Genomic DNA, 20,972 nt, shown 5'->3' on the forward strand with positions numbered 1-20,972 from the left:
CCTGACTCTGATGCTTATGGGTAGAATGATGGTGGTTTTAGATGAAATACCATTATCATTATCATTCTTTCTTCATGTTAGCTATGTTGTACACATGTCACATTTGGAGGCACTGCCAGCACAGAGTGGGATTCTATCAATAGGATTGCAGGCAGGCTGTCCAGGAAAATCTTGTATGTCTGATCTTACTTTATGTGTGCCCAGCAGTGTAGGTGTATAGTCATCTTGTGATCGGCAGTCATCCTAGTCACATAGGTTGCTTTCAATGTGTGCACTTGGGTGATCAAGAAGTGTGCAGTGTGAAGGGGTGACTTTGTCGGGAGTGTTGATGTGTGTGTGCCTCTGCAGTGTCAACTACACACATGTGTCACCAAGGAGTAGGGTGCCTGTTTATGTGATTGTTCAGCAATGTGATTGTGATTGTGTGCGCATGTGTGTGTTATATGTTGTACACTGTGCAGTGTGTTGGTGTGTCCTTTCAGTTCTGGCTGACTCCTACTTGTTGTTTTTGGCAATTGTGAGTATGCAGAGTGGGTGACTGGCAAGTCAGTGCTGTGTTTTGTTGATCAGCCATGTGTCTTGATACTGTTTGTGGTCACTGTGCAGACCTGCTCAGCCACACTGACATTGTGGGTGTGTTTTATCATGCATTGCTGTCACATGGGGCTTGATTGCCTCCAGTATGGCATGTGGTGTGTGGTGTCATACCATCCCCTATATGTGCTTCAGATGTCTACCCTTTGTGAGTCTGCACTCCATCTATTTGTGTATGGTACACTCCTGCCATGTCCACTACTGATGTGCATAACACTTCACTTTCATGTCAGCTGTCCCCTTGGGTTGACTGTGTGTGTGCCTCCCCATTGCTACATTTGTAACACTGTGCTGTGTGGTGCTGATCTGTGCACAGGAGCAATGTGCCACTCAGGACATTTTCCCAATTGGTTATATGTGATTTTCTTGTACTGTTTAGCAGTCATGGTTGTTCATATGCAGTTCAATTGTTTGTGCTGCACAGTCCTCTGGTCATGTTGTTTCCACTTTGGGGTCCCATACTTGTGCATCTGTGGGTGTTGGGTTAGCTGTATGTGTGTTTGCTAAGGTACTGCTTCACTTCCTGGGTGTGATGTTGTCTGTGTCCTGTTTTGATTGTTGTAGTGGGTGTTCATGGTGTTTCACTCATATATGTGTGGAACTGGTATGTTTGGTGTGCACACACTGCTTAGTGTGCATGCAGTGCTGTGAGTGTATGTTGCCTTGTCCTTGCCTGGTGTGCATCCCCTGATGTTCTGCTGTGTTTGCAATGTGATTTATTGGCAGTTGCATCTGTTGTGTGTTTGATGTGGCTGTATGCAGTGTTTGGGTTGTGTTGTCTCTTGCAGCTGACAGATGCTCTGTGTGTGGTGTTCTATTTGCATGTCAGTGTGTGTGTTTTGTTGGTGCGGTGTGTTTCATTCAGATGTGTGTTGCCAGTGTGGTGTGCCTTACTTGTTTGTCTGTCACATGAACTTTGGTCTATTCTAGTTTCTGTGCTTGTGTTAGGTGTGTCCTTGGTGTTTTCTCCTCCCATATTTGTGCTGTCTCTTGTCACTCTTGTGCATGTGTAGGCATGTGGTACACTGTGACACAATGTTGACTTGATGGGTGGTGTGGTATGTCTGTCTGTGTGTCATTGTAGTCTCATTTCTTCTAGTTTGTGTCCATGATTGTTTTGTGATGGTGCACGTCTTGCCTGTGTTGTGTTATGTTGTCTGTGCATTGTTCCTGACTGATGAGGTTGTGTACTCCTCTTCTGTCTGTGCTCCCATTGCCTTTCCAGTTTTTCTGCACAGGTCATGTCTGGTCTTGTTGTGGTTCTGTGTGTGTTTTTGTTGAGTTATGTGTTTGGCTGTTGTTTTTGTGCACATTGGATTAGGCATCCCTGTGTGTGTGTGATTTTTGTGGATACCCCCCAGGGAGTGTGATTGTTTGTGAGTGTATTGACTGTACATATTTGGCACCCTTTTGTGTGTATGCCACTGGTGTTGTGTGCTGCAGGTCTGATGGAGGGGTATATGTGAAGATTCCTACTTGTGTTTGACAGTCATGGAGTGTTGTAATGGGCCCTGTGGGTTATGCTGATGACATACTCCTGTAAAGTAGTTAGATACAGATGTGTGGCTGTTCACTGTTTGACTTCAGAGCCTTCCTTTAATCCCTGTGCATATACATGGGTTGCCTTGCTGTCTCCCTGAGTTGTTACACTGAGGTGACTGTGGTTTCACTTCACTCACTCTACCAGCCATGTGTGATTTGATGGGCTGAGGGTGTTGTTATATGTTCCTTGTCTTGCATGTGATGTACACATGCTTGGTGGTTATCTCCTTGGCCTTCCATTTGTCTGCACCTCATTTTAGCTTTCCTATATGTTGTACTCCATTGCTCCTGGCATGTGGTCTGTGTATGTGGCTGTGTCTCAGTGTGGGGTATGTCTGTGTGACTTGGCTGGCTGTGTGTCCAGTAGAGTGATTGTTCATTATCTGTGTGTGTGTTCATTTTGTGCTTCTACTCAGTTTTCTTGCCATGAGTGTGGTGTTGTTGTGGTGTGTAGGTAGTCCTGGCCCTGTGCTTCTGTGCTGTGTGTTCATCTGCAGCCACACCTGCTGTGGCTGTCTCCCTAGTTGTTTGGTGTGTGGTGCAGGGTGTGGGTTCACCTGGCTGGTTATTGTGCATGGGGAGCACAGAAGTGGCACATGGCATGTCCCTTCATTTTTTGGGGGGCCAAGTGTGTGGAGGGTGGAGGTGTGGCCCTGTGATCTTTGTGGACTGTACATGCCTGGCGCTGGCCCTGCCTTCTGCATTGTGAGCATGTTTTCACGCGTCTTCACCGCTGCGGTGACGTGACCGGGACGTTACTTCATGATCGTGGTAGATGGGTGACCTGGATGCGGAGGGGTGATTTGGTGACAGGTAGGACATGTGTGGGTACACTTGTGGATGTGTTCCTGTCCCCACCAGGGTGTCTGGTGTGGACAGGAACCCTATATCAGCCCATGAGTTGTGTGCTGTGGTTGTGTGCGGAGAGGTGTGTTTGCATACCTGCGGCATCGTCCGCGATGGTCCATGAGTTGCTGGTAATGTACCAGGTACAGCACCGGGAAGACATGTAGAGCTGGATCCATTGCAGTCGGGACCGGGTGGAAGGAACTGGGACTCTGCTTTTGCACTCCGCGGTCGTGCTTCCGGCGTCTCTGGTTGGGCTGTTTCTCCGCTACGGTGAGACTGGCTGTTTGGGGCATCCTGATTTGTACAGCGGATGGGACGTCATTCCGCACGGCGGTGAGTCTCCATTGGCTCCCACCGCCGTGGTGGCAGGCGCACTTTGATGGTGGTTCGCGTTGCACCGCGGCGGACGGGAAATGGGCTATGTTTGGCCTTACTAATATGGCGGGCATGAGGACCGCTGTTGGCATGCGGAAAAAAACATTTTCCGCCACCACCAGCACCGCTGGCATTGTGCCTCAAATATATGTTGGAAAGCTTAAAAGCCTTCAGATGATGGTTGTTTTAAAATGTCCAGTTCAAGCCACCCACACACAGCCCTGCAAGAGTTGCTGAGGCAGAGCTCGATGACCGATCGCCACTTGTCTAAGGTTTCTGCTGGCTCTGCCAGCGGAAACATATCTGTTCACCCAACACTAAATACAGCATGCAGATCAAGAATATATGGCATAGTAACCTGTCCGCAGACCTAGTTGACCACTTGAGACCAAAATTTTGACAACTCGTCCTCCATAATATTAATAGTTACACTATATGTTATGTTCAGTTCCATCTGAACTTTTGGAATGTTTTGTATTAGATGGAATGCTTGATTATGCTAAAGAGATTTTGTTAAGAGGATTGATTATGATTCCATAGATACCTATACTGTATGGATATTGTAAAAAAATATGTGATTATATGGTGGTTCCAGGGTCAACATCTAAACTTGTTTATGTACCGCTTGGAATTTTGGTATATATAATGTGGTCTGTACCAATGACATGTACAAGCTAATTAATCAGATAGAGGCCAAGCTAAAACATAACATATTTGTTTTAATTTCAATACATCTGTGTTGTCATTTACAAGTTAATTATTTGAAGATAATGAATAGGAATTTTTTTTTGTGACATGTTAAAAGTTTAAGCTTTTTGAAAAACAATTCCTCGGGGAACACTATTTTGTGAACTAATTGGTATACCCAGTTCCTTGGGGAGTATTAGGTTGCCCTATTGTGTTATATAATTGCAAAAAGATGACCTAAAAAAATTGTATTGAATCATAGGTTACACCAGGGATCTTTTTCATAATAAGGGGTGTCAAAAGTACTGCTGTGTTTGCAAAGTTCTATGGAAAGCTTGTAACTTCACATTGATTTTGGCGTTTTACACTTTGCCACATTTGAGTTATAATTATCACTTTTCAGCAATTGATATTTTATTTCTCCTCATTTAACTCTTACAAAATGTGTTGCATAAGATATACAATGAAGTAGTCAGGCACTACCTTTGGGCTGTGGAATGGCGTACAGTGGAGCGACATAGAGTGGCATTCCATACAGTGGAGTGGGGTAGAATAGGATAGAGTGAAGTGCAGTAGAGTGGAGTGGAGTGGAGTACAGTCAAATAATGTTGAGTGGAGGGGCGTAGAAAGGAATGGCACAGAGAGGAATGGTGTAGAGTGCAGTGGCATAGAGTGGAATACCATACAGGGGACTGGCATAGAGTAGCATTGCGTAAAGTGGATTTGAGTGGCATAGAGTGGAATGGCATAGAGTGGAGTGGCCTACAGTGGAATGGTGTACAGTGGAGGGGTGTAGAGTGGAATAGCTTAAAGTGGATTGGCGTAGAGTCAAATAGTGCAGGGTAGAGTGACATACAGTAGAGCAGCATAGAGTGAAATAGCATAGAGTGTAGGGTTGTAGAGTGCTGTAGAGTAGAATGGTGTAGAGTGAAGTGCATTGAGTGGAGTGGTGTATACTAGAGTGGTGTAGAGTGAAATAACATAGAATGGAGTGGCGTGGAACTGAGAGGTGTGGTGTGGAGTCTCATGGAGTGGTGTGGTGTGTCATAGAGTGGGGTGGGGTGGAGTGGAAAAGCATGGAATGAAGTGGCATAGAGTGGAGTGACGTGCTGTGGATTGGCATACACTACTTTGGCCAACTGTGGAGTGGCATGGAGTGGAGTGGCATACACTAGTATACATTTGAGTGGCGTTCAGTGCAATAGCGTACAGTAGAGTGCTGTAGAGTGGAGTGACATAGAGTGGAGTGGTATACTGTGGAATAGCGTACAGTGGTGAGACATAGAGTGTTTTTTCGTACAGTGAAATGACATATAGTGTAGTGGTGTGGAGTGGAGTCCCGTCAAGTTGAGTAGCATAGAGTGGAGTGGTGTAGGCTGTAGTTGCGTACAGTGGAATAGCATATAGTGAAGTGGGGTACAGTGGAGTGGCATGGATTGGAATTGCGAATTACGAAGAATGGAGTGCCATAGAGTGGGATTGCCAATAGTGGAGAGGAGAGTGGCATAGAGTGAAACAGCCTAGATTGGAGTGGTATAGTGTGTAGTTGTATACAGTGGAATATCATATAGTGGAGCGGCATAGAGTGGAATGGGGTACAAAGGGGTGATGTAGACTGGAGTGGCATACAACGGAGTGGTGTAGAGTATAACAATGTACTGTGGAGTGTTGTAGAGTGGAGTGGTATACATTGGTATACTGTTCAGTGGGGTGGTGTAGAGTGGAGTGGAATAGAGTGTAGTGGCATAGAGTGGAATAGCATAGAGTGTAGTGGCATAGAGTGGAGTTGCGTACAGTGGAATAGTGGAGAGTGGAGTGACATACAGTGGAGTGGCATAGACTGAAGTGTTGTAGAATGCAGTGGCCTGCTGTAATAGCATTGATTGGAGTGGTGTAGAGTGGAATGGTGTAGAGTGGAGTGTTGTACAGTGGGTTAGTGTAGAGTGTGGTGTATAATCAAGTGATGTAGAGTGGAGTGGCATACACTGGAATAGCATAGAGTGAAGTGGCATACAGCCAAATAGTGTTGAGTGGAGTAGCATAGAGTGAAATGGCGTAGAGTGGAATGGTGCAGACCTCAGTGGCATAGGGTGGAGTGGAAAAGAGTGGAATAGTGTAGAGTGCAGTGGAGTGGCATACAGGAGAGTGGCATAGAGTGGAGTAGCATAGAGTGTAGTTGTGTATAGTGGAATAGCGCATAGTGGAGTGAAGTACAGTTGAATAGCATACAATGGAGTGGTATAGAGTGGAGTGGCTTACAATAGAGTGGCATAGTTTTGAATAGTATGGAATGGAGTGGCGTCGAGTGGAGTGGCACAGAATTGAGTGGTGTTGAATTGAGTGGAGTGGAGTGATGTGGTGTAGAGTGGAGCGGCATAAAGTGGAATAGCATAGAGTTGAGTGGCATAGAGTGGAGTGGCATTGAGTGAATTTGCATACGCTGCAATGTCATACAGTGGAGTGCCATAGTGTGGAGAGGAAAACACAAGTGCACAGTGGAGTGGCATACAGTGGAATAGCTTACAGTGGAGTGCTGTACTATGTAGTGGCATAGAGTGGAGTGGTGTACAGTGGAATAGCGCAGAGTGAAGTGTCCTACAGAGTAGCTGCATACTTTCGAATAGCGTATAGGAGAGTGGCATAGAAGGTAATTCCATTCCGAGGAATAGCATATAGTGGAGTGGGGAACAGTGGAGTGGTGTAGAATGGAGTTGTGAACAGTGGAATAGTGTAGAGTTAAGAAGTCAGCTTTAGTCCTGAGGTCCTTAGGAGGCAAGGGGACTTCATACCCAACCAGCAGCATACCAGGAGGTTAATTTGCGGAGTGGTGGAAAAAAGGGTATGAAACTCTGGTTTAAGGTATATTTTTATGAGACTCAGGATTCAAAATGGATTAGATGTCTGAAAACGCCTATTTCCTCTATGTGCTAGTTTCAAGAGCTGGGCACTTTTATGAGCTCTGAAGTGACCACTGCTCCACTCAAGCAGGAACATGACTGGATAGAATTCCTAAAATGCCCACACACCTTACCAAAGCCTATCATTGGAAAGGAACTACCTTGGGATGTTGGAAAAGTTGGATGGGGTAGGAATTCTGGCACATCCACTATGCCATTCGAACCATGTAAGACCAATGTGTAATTTAGACATGTATACCAAAATTATTTGTGTACATAAATACACTTATAGAACATACTTTGCAATTGAACAATGTATTCCTTATGTCTAGACAGCAGCAGTGCAGCAAAAGGGTGCTCTTTGAAATATGTGTATCTCATAACCTATTTTGTTGATGAAGGCACCCAAAACACTTCCTTTACCTCAGTTCCCAACCATAATCTGCAAATACATTTACCAGTATTTCACAGCTTTTAGTACATTGTTAAGCAACCCATTACAGCCACCAGGCTCTCCTATATTGAAAAATTGAAGTAGGAACTTGATTATAAGTTGCATTTATGAGCATCTTCAAAGTACACGGAATTTCTTACTGTAAATGTGTCTTAATTATCATCTGTAGCCTTGTTCACACTGCACAGACAGATCTGTAACAACAGGCATTGATTCCTCTGTTATTTCCAAACAATGAGCAAATCAGTTTATGTTGTATCACAGTGTAGTGCACCATCATTCTTTAATTGCAGATAAGGATCAAACAGCAATAGCGAAGTATTCTAGGACTCAGAAAAGACCCAAATTGCTTTTAGCAATGTTAATGAAACCGCTAACCATGTTCAGAGACAAAAAGTTTAAATTCAATAGCTCCATGTAAATAAAGTTTTATTTTAATAAATGAGAAAAGGTTATTTTGCATTAAAAACTTTCGCATAAACCCAAGGTATGCTTTTTTCCCTTTGATATGTCTGTCCTTTCTTCTGCTAGTGTGTGTTTCTGGTGAGCAAAGTGTGTTTAAGACTGCAGTCCAGCCTCCTGTCTACAGGGGAAGAGCTGAACATAAATATAAAGACACTTGATGAAATCCAAGTCCCAAAAAGGCAGTTTTTTAAAAAGTTGCATAATTTGACACAGATGATCCTCAAGTCATTTTTGATCATTTACAAGGCATTCCTTTGTGGGGACCTGGGTTCAGGTCCCCCCAGTGAAATCAAGTCCCCACAGCATGAGTTTACTATCACACTCAAGTCCCCACAAGGATAGTAACACAAACCCACACACACACACATAGGCAAGCTATGTGATGCAAGACACAGACAAGCTGATCAGATCCCACCCTTTTACCTGTCTGCTATTCTATGAAATGTCCATTAAACGCAACATAAGGCATATGCTTAGTGCCAGCTTTAGGGTGGTGTGACTGGCACTGTTGAAACAGTCACAAACCGTAGGAGTGGGGGGTGCTGCAGTTCAAAATATCTTATGGGGTAAAAGGCACCTGCAGCAGTGTTCTTTTTGTGGTGAACATGTTCCACACAATAATGAAATGCCAAGATAACTAAGGTGATCAATGTATTTGCTGAAGAGATCTGAGTTTTGGTTAGTGTCAGTTTGGACACATCATTAAGTAGCGCAGAGGCTTAATGTGCCTTTTGCAAAGCACAATGTGTAACATGCAGATCATATATATATATAAAATTCACTGAAAAAACCATAGGTTTCACACATGTTATAGTTAGCGGAAATTTTACTGATAAAAAACCAATGAAATTCCCCCGTTATAGTTAGTGCAGGCAACTATAACTCACGCGACCGCAATCCTCTGCTGATGCTAATACTGTATTTAGACACTTATTTGCCCATGTCTTCTTCCATACATTTTTAGCTATACATATATTACAAATATTTTTTTTTCATAAAGACACATATGTCATCAGCAGAAGATTGCGGTCGCGTGAGTTATAGTTGCCTGCACTAACTATAACGGGGGAATTTCATTGGTTTTTTATCAGTAAAATTTCCGCTAACTATAACATGTGTGAAACCTATGGTTTTTTCAGTGAATTTGCAAGGTTTTTTAAATGCTAATTCCTAACTATAACGTGTGTGAAACCTATGGTTTTTTCAGTGAATTTGTACGGTTTTTTAAATGCTAAGTTACTTTACGCCATTCGTGGCGTGCGCGCCCACTTAACGCAGTTCGTTCCGTGCGCGCACGGTGCGCTTCGCGCACCGTGCGCGCACAGAGAGCACGCGGTGCGCTTCGCGCACCGCGTGCCCACTTTACACAGTTAGTGCCGTGCACGCACGGTGGGCACGCGGTGCGATGACAAAGCAAGAAAGCACGTCAACAAATCTGTTTCTGCTTTCCTCCGTGACTATGGTATGGGTGCCATTTACCACAACAACTTGCGTTATGACATGCAAGACATTTATAGAGGAGATGGTGTGCACTTCAATGATGAAGGGAACAGAGTCTTCCTCTTGAACCTTAGACTCTGCATCGGTACTTACTTGTAGGTACCACTAAAAAATCATTTCATAAACACAACGGCTCTTTTTAGAGCCCCCTAATATCTAAACACTTAAATCTGATTTTCATTTTTTTTTTTTTTTTTTTTTCTACCGTACGCTTACCGTAAGCTTACCGTACGCGTACCCCGTGATTTTTTTTAAAATCAATAAATGTTTTCTTTGTACTTTACAGTCCTTCTTTGACCCCCTCACAAATGTAAGGGGGTCTGTAACTCTCCTCATTGCCCCCTTTCCTTGTTTTCACTCTTTTTTTTCAGAGTGAAATACACAAAATGGCGGCCGCCGCTTCCTGGTTTCGGCCGATTCGAATGTTTACTAAGATCTAAGAGCCAATCAGAATCGCGCTCGCGCACGCCACCGTACGCTTACCGTAAGCGTACGGTAAGCGTACCGTAAGCGGGCTCAGATATATATATTGATTTAAAGGCTATTTTCTCAGAATCTACTGAACAGATTTACACCAAACCTACAAAAGGCACTTCCTTGACCTAGGGACTACCTCTCTGCCAAATTTTGAGTAATTCTGTTCAGCCGTTCGGGCTGTAGCTCGTTCTAAAGGTCCTATGGAAAAATGCATGGGAAAAACGCGTTTTGGGACCCCCCTTTTATCTCAGCCCCCGCTTGACGGATCCCCCCGAGACTTTCAGGGTAGGAGCGGAGCGTAGTGCCCCACCTATTTTGAGAAATTCGCGAGGATTCGTCGACCGGCGCCAAAGTTATTCAAAATAGAATGTTGAGGTTTTCCTATGGAAACGTGGTCCTAACTATAACTACCTACTGGCGACCGCCAGTAGGTAATCTATCTATATAAATATATATATCGTGTGGCCGGGACAGCGAGGCCAGTGTAAAAATTGGGAAAGGCTTCACATCACACCTGGATCTCACCGGAGGGCTGAAATTTGAACTAATAACCAAAGAAACTGTGTTTAGCAATGGACACGGACCCAAATGGTGGGGAATAATTGGCTCACAACTACCAGCATGCATCACTGAAGATTGCGTGCCCTTTTGGAAAGAAATAGTTGTGGCGATGCCGTGGCTTGCTATTGGTTACCCTGGAAAAAGGGGCGTGAAGCCTCGAAACGCGTTGGGTTTTGAAAACAGCTGAGATAGGCAGCCTTTCAGTAATAAATTGGTTTAGTTGAAACCTACTGCCTCGGAGTGGCGTCCTTATCTGGAGAGGCACTTTGTGGAAATGTAACGCGCGGCGGCCTCAGCTTCGGAGGATGCACCGTCTGCCTGGAATGTGGTGGCAGGTCTGCACGGTCACAATCGTGTGGCCGGGACAGCGAGGCCAGTGTAAAAATTGGGAAAGGCTACACATCACACCTGGAGCTCACCGGAGGGCTGAAATTTGAACTAATAACCAAAGAAACTGTGTTTAGCAATGGACACGGACCCTAATGGTGGGGAATTATTGGCTCACAACTACCAGCATGCATCACTGAAGATTGCGTGCCCTTTTGGAAAGAAATAGTTGTGGCGATGCCGTGGCTTGCTATTGGTTACCCTGGAAAAAGGGGCGTGAAGCCTCGAAACGCGTTGGGATTTTGAAAACAGCTGAGATAGGCAGCCTTTCAGTAATAAATTGGTTTAGTTGAAACCTACTGCCTCGGAGTGGCGTCCTTATCTGGAGAGGCACTTTGTGGAAATATATATATATATATATATATGTATATTACCTACTGGCGGTCGCCAGTAGGTAGTTATAGTTAGGACCCTGTTTCCATAGGAAAACTGCAACATTCTATTTTGAATAACTTTGGCGCCAGTCGACGAATCCTCGCGAAATTTTCAAAACTAATGGGGCGCTACGCTCCGCTCCTACCCTGAAAGTCTCGGGGGGATTCGTTAAGCGGGGGCTGAGATAAAAGGGGGGTCCCAAAACGCGTTTTTCCCCTGCATTTTTCCATAGGACCTTTAGACACAGCTACAGCCCGATCGGCTGAACAGAGTTCCTTGAAATTTGGCAGAGAGGTAGTCTACAGGTCAAGGAAGTGCCTTTTGTAGGTTTGGGGTAAATCTGTTCAGTAGATTCTGAGAAAATAGCCTTTAAATCAATATATATATCTGAGCCAGCTTACGGTGCGCTTACCGTGCGCTTACCGTACGCGTACGGTGAAGTGCGCGTGCGCGATTCTGATTGGCTGTTAGATCTTAGTAAACATTCGAATCGGTCGAAACCAGGAAGCGGCAGCCGCCATTTTCTATCTCGCACTCTGAGGGGGTGGAAGAAAAACAAAGGCAAAAAACATATAAAGGGGATGTTTAGACTGCTCCCAACCACCTAGCCTTGATGGAGGTGTCCTCAACGAACCCCCAATGGCAAAAATGCAATTTTAATAGTTTTCGAAAATTCGCCAATGATGCTTACCGTACGCGTACGTTAATAAAACAGGAAAAAAAAAAAATCCATATTCTCCACACCCCGTGTGCAAATGGTGCCTGAAGGGGACCATTTGTGCATGGCCCATTATAATTCCATAGCACAACAAAAAAACAAACAATACCTTTCACAAAGAAGCGCATAATATGTCCTCCATGCGCGCACGGTGCGCGAAGCGCACCGTGCGTACATGGCCCATCCAGCGTAACGTGGGCACGTGGTGCGCGTAGCGTACCGTGTGCCCACCCAGCGTGCACAGCACTAACTGCGTAAAGTGGGCGCGCGGTGCGCGAAGCGCACCGCGTGCTCACTGTGCGCGCACGGTACGCGAATCGCACCGTGTGCGCACGGAACGAACTGCGTTAAGTGGGCGCGCACGCCACAGATGGCGTAAAGTAACTTAGCATTTAAAAAACCGTACAAATTCACTGAAAAAACCATAGGTTTCACACATGTTATAGTTAGCTGGACATTTTACTGATAAAAAACCAATGAAATTCCCCCATTATAGTTAGTGCAGGCAACTATAACTCACGCGACCGCAATCCTCTGCTGATGCTAATACTGTATTTAGACAATTATTTGCCCATGTCTTCTTCCATTAAATTTTAGCTATACATATATTACAAATATTTTTTTTTCATAAAGACACATATGTCATCAGCAGAGGATTGCGGTCGCGTGAGTTATAGTTGCCTGCACTAACTATAACGGGGGAATTTCATTGGTTTTTTATCAGTAAAATGTCCAGCTAACTATAACATGTGTGAAACCTATGGTTTTTTCAGTGAATATATATATGTACGAGAGCACTCCTTCCTGGAAGCAGCCAGGCAGATTACGATACCAAAATCGATTTATTCCTTCATAAATACATACGTGACACGTTTCGGCAGTCCTGCATCCTTGATCACAACAAATTAATGCATACAAAACACTGTGTTATTTAAGCAAAACATTGATATAAAGGTGGGAATACCACTGTAGACCCTACCAAGCAACTTGTATGGGGGCCATTTTGAAGTGGTATAATATACATAAACAAGTGGGAATGCACAACAAATAAATATATCACTGTTGAACCCTCAGGTTTATGCATTGTATTTGCAACATTTAACGCTAAATGCAAAAGTAAGAGCTAGTTGCATAAGAGAACTGAAAATATACAGTATAACAGTCAATAGTCCTACACTCCTGTATCAAAAAGTTGTCACAGATTACTGTTTAGGGACCAAACCATGGTAATAGTGTATCGGTGCCACATTATTGCAGACAAAGTGTCATAGAATGTTCTACCATTACCGTAACAAGCTTAATAGGGCAAAACAGCTTGACAAAGGTACCGTTATTCTAGGCAAGAGAATAATGACCTCTAGTGTGTTCTTGGCCAAAGTCCAAATGGAAAACAAATCCTCTGCAAAAGTAACTTGTGTTGTAGCTGCATAGTAAATTCCTTAGTGCAAAATAAAACCAAATTGAAAAAAGAAAAGAAGAAAGAAATACAACCTTATCTGGGATTGGCGAACCAGCCACATTTGAAGGATAAGGGATCCCACAGACAAACAGCAAAGGTATCCGGGTACCTTCCTTTTCTCCTAAAGAGAGAAAGAAGAGATAGATATTTATGAAGATATATTGGATGTACAGGCAATTCAAATGTTGTCAAAATATAGAAAACAGACATTACACAGGATCAAATGCCCTGAGGAGATCCCCATAGGGGATACTCCATTTTAAATTTTCTGGGTGACTGCTCATGGTGTGTAAAAGACTGTTGCCAGCAGTGGATTTTCTGTAAAGTTCTGTGAGTATTTGATTATCCTTGATCACACATTTGGTATCTAAAAATTAAACAGAACTGCTGCTAACATTGCTGGTAAGGGTGAGATTTTAATTGTTGCAGTTAAGTTTGTTGATAAAATTAGTGACCTCTGTCTCTGTGCCCCTCCAGATCATGAACAGGTCATCAATGAACTTTAACTATATGATGACCTATTCAAAATCCTTAGTCAGATTGGGGTCATTTGTGATGTCATCTTCCCATGCCCCCATGAAGAGATAAGCAAATTTGGGGGCAAAACAAGTCCCCATAGCGGTGCCGAGGGTCTGTCTGTAAATTTCGCCATTGAAAAGGAAATAATTGTTAGTGAGGCAATTACGAATCATATCAACAAGCATTTTCGTGTGTTCAAAAACCGTATGGGACGTTGATTGAGATATTTCTGGCAGGCTTGTATCCCTTCCTCATGATCAATTATCGTGTATAACAAATTGACGTCCATGGTAACCAATAAAAAACCTGGTTGCCACTGGATGACTTTGAGTTTAGTGAGGAAGTCTTTCGTATTTCTAGCGTGTGAAGGTAAGGTGGAAACCTTGTCAATGAGAAAGTGATCAACATATCTGGAGACATTCTCCAGTGCACTATCCCTTGAAGACACTATAGGTCTCCCTGGGGGAGTTAGGGCATTTTTATGAATCTTAGGGAGAAGGTAGAGGACAGGTAATTTGGGGAAATCACGCTGGAGAAAACAGTATTCCTCCCAAATTAACAATCCCTGGTCTCTCCAATCTGTGAGTAATCTCCACATACCAGTGACACTATTGGTATAATCATCTCTAGTACTCGTCATGTAAAATCTGGAGTCACTTAATTGGCGCATAGCCTCAGTAACATACATGGTTCTACTAAGAATCACAACGTTCCCGCCTTTGTCAGCAGGTCTGATCACAACTGTGTCATCAGCGGCCGCATCTTTTATGATATTTTTCTGAGCTATAGTAAGATTGTAAGTTTTGGGTTCAGTTCTTTTAAACGACATGCATTGACGGAATCTCAGTAATTGGCTAGTTACCATATCTTGAAAAGTATCGATATTATCATGTGGCATGGTTGGGAGAAATGTGGATTGTGGTTTGAATTTAGAGTTTGCGGCTTTATCATAGGTGATCTCTAGATCATCCACAATATCACATACATTGCTGTAATCGCTCCCGCAAGAAATACTGTGCTGTACTGAAAATAAAATCCCTTGCCCCCTGCCAGTAGACTTCTGGCCAGGCTCTGGTAATAACCCTCCAGTGCCTGTGAAAACAGTCCGCAATTTAGGAGTACTGCTAGACAGTAATCTGCAATTGGACTCACACGTAGATAAAACCGTGAGTACCTGTTTTTCTCTGCTCCGAGCCCTTAGAAAAATACTCCTTTTTCTGCCTGTTTCAGCCACACCGCAAGTGGTAAGCAGTATTATTTTGAGCAGACTAGATTACTGCAATGCCCTTCACCTAGGACCCCAACTTCTTTGCTAAAAAAACTGTAAAGCATACAGACGATTGCAGCTAAACATGCATTGAACAGACAACGTAGAGCTTCGTGCTCGCTTGCCTTGAACGATCTCCATTGGCTGCCTATGGCACAGCGAGTGCAGTTGAAGGCACTCTGTATCGTCTATAGAGCAGTACATAAAATGGGGCCTAAGTCACTTCAGAGGAAATTCCTATGGTATTCTCCAAGAAGCCTACGTTCCTCTTCAGCCAGATTGATATGTATTCCACATGACAAAAAAGTTTGATTGGGGGCAGATCATTTAGTGTTGTAGCCTCCCGACTTTAGAACACTCTGCCAATAGAGCTTAGACAAATGGACTGACTGTCCTGCTTTAGGAAGGAATTGAAAACAAAACTTTTTCCCAGAGATTAATTTCAGTCCTATGCTCTAGCTCAGTTACATACAGGGTTTTTGGTAATCTCAGCGCCAGGATATCCGTTGGGTGATAGCCACGCAATAGAAGTATTCCCTTATATTTGTCTGCATATCGCGGCACTACTCTTGGATGTACTGACACGCACTTTTTAAAATAAAGTTTCCACATTTTCACTTGTCTCCAAATGTGTTGTGTCTTCATTCGAATGCCAATGTGTGTGTCACGGACTCTCTGGCTGCCTGCCATACGTGAATTGTTAACCCATCCGGACTGTGAGTTTGTACTTATGCGTTCTCATGTGCCTGTTTCATACTGACGCTTTTGCACGTTTATCCGCCACAGGCGAGTGCATGTGTGTCCTGTGTTTGATTGTGCGAATGTGTGTGTTTGGACAACATTGTGTTGGATGTTGGTGTGCTCTGCTTCCTATGTGTGTGTGCTGCATTGTGTGTGAGATGTCCCTTCATGTGAGGTTTTGTTCACATTTCTCCCTTTCAGGAGGTGTTTTTTTCACTTCTGTGCTTGTTCAGTGGTGTGATGTGGTGGGTTGTGTGACTTGTGATCCTTGTTGGTGTGTTTCATTTTGGCCATGGCTTGTCTGTAGTTGTGCTGTACTTAATTGTGCATAGGTGCCATTGTTCCCATCTCGCTCCATCCCTCCACTCCCTGCTTGTTCCTCTTCCTGGTGCTATTGTGTCTGTAATGTTGTTGCTCCACACATAAATACATGTAAAGAACAAATTAGAATAGTTCCTTGATTCTTTTAGATTGCAAAACTTCTCTCTATTGGTTATTTTTGAATTTTCCATATAAGCAGTTTTTTTAATGTTCAAGGACACATAGAAGTCAGAAGTGCAACGTATTCTATCAACACACTTTCTAGAACATTCTACAGCACGTGCAGGTTAAAAGTTTATCAGTTTTTTTAAACCTAACAATATTTTTTTGCAACATTTTCTTGAACATTTAACGGCACGTGCAGGTTAAAAGTTCACGATTGTTTTAAGTTCGAACAGTGCCTTCCAAATGCAAGTAGCAGGTGTGGTTGAGTTGAGCAAATTTTATCCTGTGATATGTACTCCACGTTTAAACTGCTTTTTCTTAACCAATCACAACGTTGCTTTTCCACAAAACGAATGTGCACCCTACTTTTAAAAAACAATGCTTTTCATCTCCCAATCAGTTATCGTTTTGTATGGGGAAAAAAGTAGTTCCCCATCTTTAAACATATCTCTTATTCTACGAACGGAATGCATGACCTACAGACATCTATCCATACCTCCCAGCCATACTTTCAAAATGCTAGTGTGGATCGTAGGACATAGCTATGTTTTCTGGTGCAAGAGGTATGCAGAACAGAGACGTATTGACTTAGACCTAGGTTTACAAAATGTGGACATTAAATGGTTTGCACAGAGAGGATTGAAGTGGCACCAATTGTTGCCTTTGGTTAAAACCTGTTTGCATCTCCAACACACTGACCTCATGATTGTGCACTGTGGTGGAAACGAGCTAGGCACATTAACTGACGTAGGTTTGGAAATGCTAATGAAGGACACCTTTAGATAACTGATTTTGCTTTTCCCTCAAACTGTCTTTGTATATTCCAATATATGTCAAAGACAGAAGTGGATATGGTCAAACCAATTTTGTCCTCAGGTTGAAAAGTCTAGGAAGAATGTTAACAAAGCTGTGTCTGCATACCTCAGAGACCATAGAATGGGGTCCATCTACAACAACAACATAAGTTTTGATATGGCTCATATCTACAGAAGTGATGGAGTACACTTCACAGATCAGGGAAATCAAGTTTTTCTGAATAACTTGAAGCTGTGCATCCGCACTTATATGTAGCTCCAACTAATAAACACAAGGGCTGTTTTTAGAGCTGCCTTATAAGCCCAATAAAGCTGCGATCCAGCTACAACAGGGAGACATGCGGGCCGTCGGGCAGGCTCGCAGAGGGAGAGCTGCGGCCTGTGGGCTCGCCTCGCACAAGGAGAGCTACTGACCGTCCGCTCGCAAACCCACAGCAGCGTGCTGGCTTGCAGAGGGGGAGCTCCGTTCTAACTCATAAAGGGACAGCAACGGGCCAACTGCCTTGCTAGCAGAGACACACCTATGACCTAACAGACTGGCTAGCACATGTACAGTTGCGGACCCGACAACTCACAGATGCACAGCTGCGAGCCGATGGACTCGTACTGTTTTATGGTTTATGGTAGTACAGTGGTGTTTGTGTACTATAGTGGATTGTGCTGCGGATAGTGTTTCCGGATTTAGAGTAGTGCAGTGTGTTTATGTAGTGTTTGAAGGTTCGTGCTGGAAATAGTGCTTTAGGATTTAGGGTAGTGCAGTGGTGTTTCGGTAGTGTAGCGGATTGTGCCAGCAGACTGACTCACAGAGCTCCGAGCCGGCGCACTGGCTTGTAAAGGCATAGCTGTGACCTGCTGATGTAGGGAGAGGAAGCGTGAAAAGGGTATCCCACACAGACACAGATACCAGTGTTGCTTCACAGAGGTAAAACTACGAACCCGATGGCTTCTACACAGACAGATGCGAGCTGACAGATTGAATCACAAAATGGCTGCCAACACTTCCTAGTTTCAACAGTTCACAGCCAATCAGCCACAAGCTCGTGCTCGTAACTCCTCAGCCAATCAGATGTCAGAATTCTCAAATGTCAATATCTGTAAAATTCGATATTTCCCAAAAGCTACTGAACGGATTTTCACCATTTAAACAAAAGCGTGCTTTCTGAACCATCACCTTTCTCCCTGCTAAATTTGGCATAATTCCTGTAGTCTTCTCGTATGGAAATTGCATGGAGAAAACATGTTTTGCAACCCCCTTTTTTCTCAGCCCCCCTAGACCAATAACCCCCAAACTTTCAATACAGGAGTTGATCAAAAAAGAGAAACTTTTTTGATAATTTCGTAAACCTTTGTCAAACAACGCCAAAGTTATAAGCACATGCAGGGCTCCAAGAGGGGGGCCGCACAACACCCCTCCCAACATGACTGAAGCCCCGAAGCTGCGGGGACCACAGCAGGACCCCGCAGCCCCAGCAAGCCCCACTAATATTTTTTAAACAAATGCCCCTGGGACCTACCCACCCGGGGACCTCATTAAAATAAAACGTTGGAACACGCGACCCCAGCGCCAATTGCGCCGAATTTATTTTTTTAATTAAAAATGCTTTTTTTGGTCCTGGGGTTCCTTTTGGGACCCCCTCAGCACGTCTAGGGGGTCAGGGTGTTTCTACACTGCCCCCTTCTCTTGTTTTATATCTTTGTTTCTCTGTTTTCTGGAGACTCGCTTCTACCGAGTCACAAGATGGCTGCCAACACTTCCTGGTTTGGAGTGTTGGCAGCCAATCATAGTGAACCTCGTGCACGGCACTTAGGTTCTGCCCAGATATCGAAGCTTTTTCTTTTCTCATTTCTCAGCAACTACTGAACGGATTTATACCATTTAAAAAAAGGCCGCTTTCTGACCCACGCACTAACCTTGTGCCAAATTTGGGGTAATTGCGTTCAGTAGTTTCAGCTGTAGCCTTGCACAAAGTTTCCTATTGTAACGCCCTGAACGTCTCAGGATCGTTTAACAGACACGATAATGAGGACGCAACCACTTGTGAAGGGTTAGTTATTTTAATGAAGGCAAAACTAATACAAAGAATAAACAAAAGTTATAGTCACTGGAATCCTCCAGGCTAAGTACGTTACCAGCCCACAGCACGGATGGTCCTAACCGTCCTCTGCATATACGCCGATCCCGGCGTATGCCAACAGAGGGCAGAAATGAAATGGCCGACAATGCCAATCGGTAGGCTGTGAGGGGCACGAAGAGTGTTGGGGAGAATCGAGGAGTCAGGGAAACACCCAGCCGGGGTCTCTACCTGAAGGGAGCAGCCGCTCAACCTCTTCCTCAGACTGCACCGGGACGCGGAGTCACCTCCTGGTGATGCGTCACCGATACCCCACTCAAAAGCAAGAAGACTGAACCGAGAGCAGCCGCTCGATCGATCCTGTGGACTTCCGAGTCTGTAACGCGGCAAACACCTCCTGGTGTGCGTTACAGCTGGCAGTCCCTGTATCTCTGGTCGGGCTGGGAGTTACGACTCCAACCAGCAAAAGCGCCACTGCGCCTTGACTCAGCCGAGTCAAAAAGCGAAGCTCAAAGGTTGACCGGTAGAGCTTCCGGGTCCTTCACAGGTGACGATGGGGCAAGACACGGCCCAGGGAGTAACGACTCGACCTACCTCCGTTCTTGCCTTACTGGAGCACCACTCCGGAACACTGCTCTTCACGAAGCAGGTACGTCGGTGTAAACACAATATCCGACAGCGTTGTACCTCCCGGTTCCTCCCTTTATAGGGCGTGTTTTCCTTGAGTTATGTAACAGCTCTCCTGTTTACATAAGGGAGTGTTTTCCTTGAGTTATGTAACAGCTCTCCTGTTTACATAAGGGAGTGTTTTCCTTGAGTTATGTAACAGCTCTCCTGTTTACATAATCTCTCAACCGCTAAGCATCCTGGGAGATGTAGTCCGTTTTCGCTGGTTACCGTTTTCCTCCCCTCGCATGACAGGAATTCTTGACAGTACATCCTCCCTCTCAGCGGCTCCCCACGGGTCCAGCGCTGGCAGGAAAACGCCGATGGAACAAGGAGACCAGGCGCGGAGCATGAACCCCTTCAGCCGGTTCCCATGATTGCTCCTCCGGGCCATATCCCTTCCACGCAACCAGGTACCACAGCCTCCCCCTGCGCCATTTGGACGCCCGTATGCCCGACACTTCATACTCCACCTCCGACTCCACGCATACCGGCCTAGGTGTCCCAGACGGCTTGGAGGGTGCTGGTTTGAGCAATGATACATGAAAGACAGGGTATATCCGCAATGACTGGGGCAAGCACACCTTCACGTTCACGGGACCCATACACTTGGTAATTCGATAGGGGCCCATGTACTTGGGATGGAACACACCGTTCTTTCGAAACCTCATGTTTCTTGTGGATATCCAGACGTAGTCTCCAGTGCGGTACAGTGGCCCGGGCCTTCTCTTCCTGTCTGCCGCAGCCTTGTATCTTCTCTTGGCCTCTATTAGGACAGCCCTTGAGCGCATCAACGTGTCTTTTATGTGTGCCACCCTGTCCGCTGTGGCGGGAATCCTGTCCTGTCTGAACGGATGTAGAATTGGCAAGAACCTGGGATGGTGGCCATAGTTGCTATGGAACGGAGATGACTGTGTGGAGCTGTGAGTGGCGTTGTTATAGGCTATCTCTGCAACCCATAGCAAGTCGACCCATTCTTCCCTGCCCTGGTCCACAAAACAACGCAGATACTGTTTGAGCATTTGGTTCAGGCGCTCCGTTTGGCCGTCCGTTTGAGGGTGGTAGC

The sequence above is a fragment of the Triturus cristatus genome, chromosome 3_1, assembly GCF_964204655.1.
Source record: "Triturus cristatus chromosome 3_1, aTriCri1.1, whole genome shotgun sequence".
Classification (NCBI taxonomy): Eukaryota; Metazoa; Chordata; class Amphibia; order Caudata; family Salamandridae; genus Triturus; species Triturus cristatus.